The sequence below is a fragment of the Salvelinus sp. IW2-2015 genome, unplaced genomic scaffold, assembly GCF_002910315.2.
Source record: "Salvelinus sp. IW2-2015 unplaced genomic scaffold, ASM291031v2 Un_scaffold8772, whole genome shotgun sequence".
Lineage (NCBI taxonomy): Eukaryota > Metazoa > Chordata > Actinopteri > Salmoniformes > Salmonidae > Salvelinus > Salvelinus sp. IW2-2015.
This window is the reverse complement of record NW_019950031.1, coordinates 1-8,591: the sequence shown is the minus strand read 5'-3', so window position 1 is coordinate 8,591 and position 8,591 is coordinate 1. Positions and strand designations below refer to the sequence as shown.

Below are 8,591 nucleotides of genomic sequence, written 5' to 3'. Positions count from 1 at the left end.
ATTCTGTCAATTGTTCAACTTTCTGAAACCTTTTGCCTTGTTCACATGCTAGTCGGAAACTAGGAAACTCGAAAATGTCAAAGTTGCTGATTAGTTGAACGAGGCACGTGTATAACTACAACCAGTTARCAAGTAGGAAATGTTTCTTGTTCCGACTGGTAGTTGAACGCGGCATTTTGCTCGCAAGGTAGTGCGTTTAGTCCAACCGCATTTTCAATGTTGAAAAACATGTAGGGATTTCGATTAGACTGAACCAGTGTAAATCAGGTTATGGCCTGTCACTTCACCGGGCAAAAGCGGTGAGGAAGGTAAGCCCAGCTCAAATCGATTATCACCGGGCCATGTCAACAAAACAGCATGATAAATCATTCAGAAACATAACACATGTATTTTCTATACAATTTTACAATTTTCAAAGTAGTTTTCCTTGGGATAGGCCTATATAAGTTTTTATGAAGAGTAAACACTTTTGCATGTGAAAACACTGAGTACTCCGCTCTTGGATTTAAAGCCGCTTTCACATGCTAAGTAACCCGGAAATGCCGGACTTGTTAACTGGTTGATCGCGGCAAGTGTATAATTACAACCAGTTAGCAAATCGGAAAGTTCCGAGTTTCCTAGTTCCGACTGGCACTTAAATGCGACAGATGGCCAATCATGACACCGAGCAACAGCGCCTTATTAAATGACGAGCCAACTCAGAGGAAGTTGCAATTTAGCTCGCCCGGTTCACCCTATGCGAGGAGTTTAGTCTGGGTGAAACTTGATTGCATTCGTTTTGAAAACGGCTGGGGTGAGAGAGTGCGTTTGTGCAGTACGTTTTTTTGAAGAATTGGACCTTATTTCAAATTCTTCATATCAAATAAATGTACAAGCCGAAATAATAATTGTCTCCAACAATGCGATTTTGTTTTTCAAATTCTTTGAAGTGCATCACAAACCCGGTTATTCCAGTCATTTAATTACTCCACGCCTCCACCATATAAATGAATAGGAACGAGGAACTTGAAGGAGGTGATTAGACAGACAGACAGAYAGGCTAAGAGAAAGACATCATGGACCTTGGTATGCTGCTCCTGCTGGTACTCAGCAGTGCCGTCTGCCACATCACGGATTCGACGTATTATGGTGGGACTATGCGCTGTACAGTACCGGGATACATGCCCCCAGACTCGAAATGGACAGGGGAGGTAGGTTCCAATGAGTGCATAACTTGATTTGCAATAAATAGTCAATAAGTAGTCTACAAAGTACATGCCAAACCTGCCAGTGCCTTTAATACTATAACACTCATAACCAGTGGTGGAAAAAGTACCCAATTGTCGTACTTAAGTAAAAGTAAACATAGAAAACGATTTAAGTTAAGTAATCCAGTAAAATACTACTGTAGTAAAAGTCATAAAAGTATTTGGTGTTAAATATACTGAAGTATCAAAAGTACAAGTAAATGCTATGTATAATTTCAAATTCCTTTTTAAACCAGACAGCACCACAAAAAAAAAAAAAACGTATGAATAGCCAGAGGCACACTCCAACAGTCAGACCTCATTTACAAACGAAGCATTTGCGTCTAGGGAGTCCGCCTGATCAGAGGCAGTAGTGATGACCGCTTGTTCCCGAACTGACCATTTTCCTGTCCTGCTAAGCATTCGAAATGAGTGCTTTGGGGTGTCAAGGAAAATGTAAGTGAGTAAAAAGTAATACATTTTTTTTACAGGGGAAATAGGAAAAAAATGTATTGTGTCATTTTGGAGWCACTTTTATTGAAATAAGAATATAACATGTTTCTAAACACATTATTGTGGAGGCTACTATGATTATGGATCATCCTGAATGAATCATGATATTTGTGCATCTTTGTCACTCAAGCTGACTGTCTGCACTTTAACCAAAGTTAAAGTGCAGACAGTCAGAAAGTTACTTTACACCACTGCTCATAACCAATTTCACAAGGTACATTTACCATTTCTGGCAGTGAAAGAAACACACAATTTCTGTCTTGCTTCTATGTTTGGGAATAAAACMGTTGAAATGATGTAGCCTAATTTATCACTTTTGGGAAAGATTTTTTAAATATTTTTTTTTATATGGAAATGAAAATGAAAATGAATGTCAGTAGAAGATGTGATCATACAGGTTTGACATGCACMTCCAAGAAATACAATGATCTATAAACCAGCTCTGATTCTGAAAGCCACAGAAGGTGTTCAGCCATGCCTTTTCTTTATCAACTGTTAAAGGAAACTGTTCAGACATGTAAAACAGATGTCTGACCAATCTTTATCGATTGATGGAGTATCAGGTAAAATAATAAAGGAAGAAAGATATAGGAGGAGGAGGAGGAAGAGAGAATGGAAGATAGAGGGGGAGGAAGAGAGGGGAGTAAGAGAGAATGGAAGATAGGAGGGGAAGAGAGAAAGGATGAGAGAATGGAAGATAGGAGGGGAAGAGAGAATGGAAGATAGGAGGGGAAGAGAGAAAGGAAGAGAGAATGGAAGATAGGAGGAGGAAGAGAGAAAGGAAGAGAGAATGGAAGAGAGAATGGAAGATAGGAGGGGAAGAGAGAAGGGGGAGGAAGAGAGAATGGAAGATAGAGGGGGGGAGGAAGAGAGAAAGGAGATAAAGCTAGGGTTGATAACAGTACACTGTAAACCCAGATGTGCTGTCATTACTCAAAACTTGTGAGGAAACTCATTGCACTTAATATATCTGAGCAGTGGTGTAAAGTACTTCAGTAAAAATACTTTAAAGGACTACTTAAGTATTTTTGGGGGCATCTGTACTTTACTATTTATATTTTTGGCAACTTTTACTTTTAATTCACTACATTCCAAAAGAAAATTTTGACAGGAGAATTGTCCAATTCAYACACTTGTCAAAAGAACATCCCTGGTCATCCCTTTTCCCTCCGATCTGGCGGACTCACTAAACACAAATGCTTCATTTGTTAATGATGTCTGAGTGTTGGAGTGTGCCCCTGGCTATACATACATTTAAAAACGAAAAGAGAATTGTGTCGTCTGGTTTGATTATTATAAGGAATTTGAAATTATTTATACTTTTACTTTTGATACTTAAGTACATTTTAGCAATTCCATTTACTTAAGTATTTTTAAAGCCAAATACTTGTAGACTTTTACTGAAGTATTATTTTACTGGGTGACTTTTACTTGAGTCATTTTCTATTAAGGTATCTTTACTTTTACTCAAGTATGACAATTTAGTACTTTTTCCACCACTGTATCTCAGTATAGTTACTTAAAGTGATATTGTCATCATGGCCGTGTAGGAGTCCAGATTTGAGTTGTATCAACTTGAACATTTAGAGAAATGCCCCCACTAAGCCACGCCTCCAATATAATTTACCAGCGTGCCTTGCCTTGCAGATCGAAGTGTAGAGTTRCCACCCATGACTGTATTTGTTAGTAACAGAGACATGGTTGTTGAATTMGTTCATTTTCAGTCCTGTGGCCTTCACCAAGTGAGTTCCTAGGCGAATGTTATCATTATAATAAAACTCATTATGATAATACATTACATATCTCATAAGGCCTTATTATGAATCCTAGCTTTACTTTAATACATTGGCCTGAAACTCATGGTTTACAGGCCACATAAGGCCTGCAAGTAGGTTTGCAAAATTCCGGTAACTTTCCCCAAATTCCCAGATTGATTATTTTTTTAAATGGAGTTGATGTGACTTATCATTTAGTTTTGAGTCAGTACTACATAAACATTTAAAGTACTAATGACTTTTCATTGAGTTCAACTTACTAGTAGTATTTTAGTTAAAAATGCCTTGGGGTTTACAGTGTAGTTTGTGGTTAATTCCAAGTAATTTCCTGTTAGTAGATTTGCAAATGGAAAATCTTAAGTGCAATTTATAAAAAATGAAAACAACACTCCAAATCAATTCCACATCCAATGAAAGTAAGAAGTTGATTTAGCAGCTTTTCTACATAAACTAGTTGATGGAGGAAGTTGATTTAGCAGTTTCTTTATGTAAACTCTGTGGAAGAAATTGGGGGAAAGATCTTCAAGTTGAGAAATAGCTTGAGTCATGGGACAATATTACAGTACATTTACCATCTAATGCACTCTTGGAGAAACCATTCAACAATATTAACTAATATATTATATCAAACATGTATTACTTATTTGTTCTGTCTTGATGCAACCATTATTCATTCTGTCTTGATGCAACCATTATTCATTCTGTCTTGATGCAACCATTATTCATTCTGTCTTGATGCAACCATTATTCATTCTGTCTTGATGCAACCATTATTAATTCTGTCTTGATGCAACCATTATTCATTCTGTCTTGATGCAACCATTATTCATTCTGTCTTGATGCAACCATTATTCATTCTGTCTTGATGCAACCATTATTCATTCTGTCTTGATACAACCATTATTCATTCTGTCTTGATGCAACCATTATTCATTCTGTCTTGATGCAACCATTATTCATTCTGTCTGATGCAACCATTATTCATTCTGTCTTGATGCAACCATTCTTTCTATCTTGATGCAACCATTATTCATTCTATCTTGATGCAACCATTATTCATTCTATCTTGATGCAACCATTATTCATTCTATCTTGATGCAACCATTTGTAAACATTGTTAATGCAACCTGACCTCTCTCCCCTATCAGGGCCCTATATTCAAAAAGCTTCTCAGAGTAATACTGCTGATCTAGGATCAGGGTCCCCCCTGTCCGTATACTCTTATTCATTATGATCTAAAAGGCAAAACTGATCCTGTATCAGCACTCCTACTCTGAGGCTGTCTGTGATATGGGTCCTAACCTGGTGCTGGCAGGTACAATTCCACTATCGTGAGAATGGCCGGGACAGGTGTGAACAGCAGTTATCCTGGGAGTGCACCAGCGGCTACTGTAATGGCAGTGCCAACCGACAAGGACCTGTCGTGCAAACCACCGACAAGGACCAGTCCGGCCAAAACCTCTGGTGCCAGTCAGAGGGACACTTCACTAGAAACTTCACTAGAGACCAAAAACCCAATCCTACACCCTGAGGTAAACTTGGATTTTCTGGGTATGGTGGAGGAGGAGGGGGGGGGGTGACATCAGCCTCTGGGTGTTAGAGACAGGAAGTCATCTGTTGAATGCTGTTTTGAAGAGTAATAAGCACATCATCCAGGCATCTTGAACCCCCCCCCCCCCCCCCGAGAACACACACAACCCTGTATAGTTACTGTTGCTGTGTCTGTTGTGCTATGATCTCATCAAACAACATTTTGCTGGATTTTAATGTTGGAAAGACATCACATTGCAATCTGAGCACTGTGGAAATAACAGTTATATTGATGATGTGGATGGAATCACTAGAAAATACTGGTATCTGTCAGAATGATGTCATGCTGATCTAACACTTCAATGCAGTGATTCAACCTCTCATTGTAGTGACTCAGGTTGCTGTTGGGGCTCCAATGTCAATGGAAAGACCAACTGGACGATACACACCGAGGTGGATTTGGGTTACGGGTCAGCCCGGGGCCTCCAACCCAAAACACACCTCCTGTCACGGCAACTGTCCCAACCCTGCGGTACGACCATGAGGGAAGCAAACTGAATGTATCAAAAAAGAGCTTCTGCCAAACAACCGCGTACTAAACTTAGTGGCATATTTCAACCTGAGCCCTTTAGAACCCATAGCGGCCGCCTCAGTCATCTACAGCAGCATTCTAGAATTCTATTGTGGTCTAAAGGGTTAAACAAGACATTCTGTTTTATTCTACATCTAGATAACACTACAGTCATGTCACTGTTTATCTGGGATTATTATCTACTGATGAAAGTGTTTTTTGTTTCTCTCTGTGATGTCATGAGTAGAGTTCCTCAGAACTGCTTTTCCACTCTTCCTCTCTTGGCCCATGACCCGGATGGAGATGACGTGAGGTCCACTTCCTGTGAACGTCACACACCCCAACATTACACTTGACAGGGTAATAAAATAAACAATGTCCCTCCCTGCAGATTGATGGAGATGCAGTCAAGCCCGTTTCTTAACGGTTTAGTGCATGGGGTATTATTAAGTTAGCTKAAATCAGATTGGTTGAAGAATTGTTTCRGACTTCAAAGGCACGTGAACAATCCCTGCGGAGGTACTGCAGGGGGTTCCCCCTCTCAATGTTTTTTAGGAATATCGCTAGCAACAACAGAATAAACACATTTTCTTATTACATACCCACAGTAGAAAAGAGGAGAATATCTTATTTCTAATGATGTCAACTTTATCTCTCAACTCTGAATATTGAGCAAATTACACTCATGGTATCCAATTACACTGACTGGAGTATCTGATTTGGGATTTTAAAAGGCACACGCGAATAGGGGTGGCTTCATGTGCTCGTGGGAAATGGGAAACTGGGAAGTGGGAAGTCGTAAGTCCGACATGAATGTGTTCACATGTTCACAGTTAGAACAATTCTTTAACAAATACGATTTTAGCTAGCTTGATAAGCTAGCTAACATTGCTAATTATAAAGTTAGCTTGCTTAACATTGACGATATGGTCAAACTAGCTACATTATCCTCATTGATAATGTTGTAATTGTCAAAAAAGGGATTTGTTGTCATCTTTTGGTTGAAAAGGTGAAATGTCAGTGGTGAAACYWCGCTACATGGCAATTCGGGTAACAACAAYTGTCCCACTTGTGACTACGACTAGGAAGGTCATTCCCACTTCCGATAACTCTGATAGRATGTGAATGCGGCATAGGSTACCAGTGAGYCAAGTGCTGCTGGTATGGTTTCTTGAATGGGACATKATGTTTTTCCAACACATGGCTAACCTTTGTTTAATCAGATAAACAGTTGCTCRTAGTGAAAATGTGTTTGGAGTCACCYTTCTAGCTAATAGGCRATGTTTAGGTTTACARTTCCTCTTCCAATTATAATGTGGGCAGATCAAAATAWTGAAAARGATCTAGGAAATATTTTKATTTTAAAATGTTGATTACTTCTCCTTTCCATTATCATTTACCTGATGTGAAGGGGAAAAAACGTTTTTGCTAACTGTATGATGTTGGTCCCTGGGTCGCCGGTTTGCCTGGGACGGGGTCCCTGGGTAAGATAATGTTGAAGATCCCTGGTCTAGTGTGAAAGACCCTTGTTTATTATTATTTATTATAAACATTCAATCCAATTCAGCACAATTAACATCCAACATGACGTAGGTGCACTGATCTGGGATCAGCTTTTCCTTTTCAGATCATAATGAATAGGATTACGTGGACAGGGAGAAACTGTTTCTAGATCAGCAGTTTATTCACTATCTTCATCTCCTCCAGGTCCAGTGCACTCTGCATGCCACGCGGCCTGTTGGCTGTAGGTTGCATGTATTTGAGATGCTGCTGCAGGACCACCCCACTGTAGACGTCAACATGACGGGATATAATCTAATTATACCAGAAAGCCCTGAACGAGTCCTATGTTAATAACCCGACTCCAACCCCGTTCAGTCGTGTGCCCTTGCAGTTTGCCGTGGGAGTAAGTAGCATGTCTCACAGTTGAATGCTTCCTTTTGGCAGAGTGAACCAACCAATCTATTTAATAATGTGATTTGTATAGCGTTTTGTCTAGTCGTATAATATGTATAGATCAGTGACGTATAGTCATTTGCAAAAAATAAAACAGAATTTGAGTTGCATGTGGTAAAAGTGGTATAGGTTTCAAAATTGAACCTTAGTTTGTTATGGAAATGTAGTTTTGTCACTGGTGGAATGACAGTAAAGATGATGGTGCATTCCAAAATGGCAATCTGCATGGTTTTAATCTCCCTAATTACATTGTACCTTCTATTTACTGAGAGCAGCACAAAAATGCTATCAATCTAGCTAAAAACAAACACCCTACTGCCGCCGATAAAATAATCAGACAACCATTTAGTCCGAAGCTTTGTCAATCAGTGTTACGAAGCATGTATGTGCTGTGGATCCTCTAAAGGGACAATCTGGGAATTCCAACAACAACAAAGGCGGACACCGTGCGCACTTTTTTTGGTAAACAGCTGAGTGGGTCTGGAAGAAGATGCAACCACTCTCAGCGAGAGAGAATGGAAGGTGACTAGACGAGCAGTGATGGATACATAGGATCGTGAGCGTGATCCATGAGATCAAAGTGATAGCTATGGAGACAATGGACTCCGACTAGTGCCTATTGAAGATTCAATAGTGATTGAGGTTTAAAGACTGAATATCAAGATCGAAGTGTATATGATACAGAGGTACTGTACTATTCCAATGAGATCCAAAGTCAGATGTAGCTATGTGTACAAGAATATGACTTATCAAATGAGACTACAGAATATGAGTCAGTTGCTAGGCTATATCAAGGTACTGACTATCATAGAGTCAATGAACATGTAAAGGACTGCTATCATGAGTCAACATGATAGCTATGGATACAAAGACTGACTATCCATGAGATAAAGTGATAGCTATGGGACCTACTACCCTGTATCCCTTACGTATCCATGACAGAAATCAAGAGGCTCCTGAATTGTTATGATTTAAACGTGCTATGTATACTCCAAGTTGATCGTGACCTTCATTCCATGA

General features: G+C 39.4%; 1 long non-coding RNA gene across 1 annotated transcript; it reads left to right on the top strand.

The window, feature by feature from the left end:
* The first annotated feature begins 587 nt into the window (after window positions 1-587).
* On the top strand, window positions 588-7,538 carry LOC112079633 (uncharacterized). The gene is made up of 5 exons (XR_002896001.2): window positions 588-1,190; window positions 4,830-5,046; window positions 5,434-5,576; window positions 5,863-5,975; window positions 7,323-7,538. It is a non-coding gene; the product is annotated as an uncharacterized lncRNA (long non-coding RNA).
* Window positions 7,539-8,591: the final 1,053 nt, after the last annotated feature.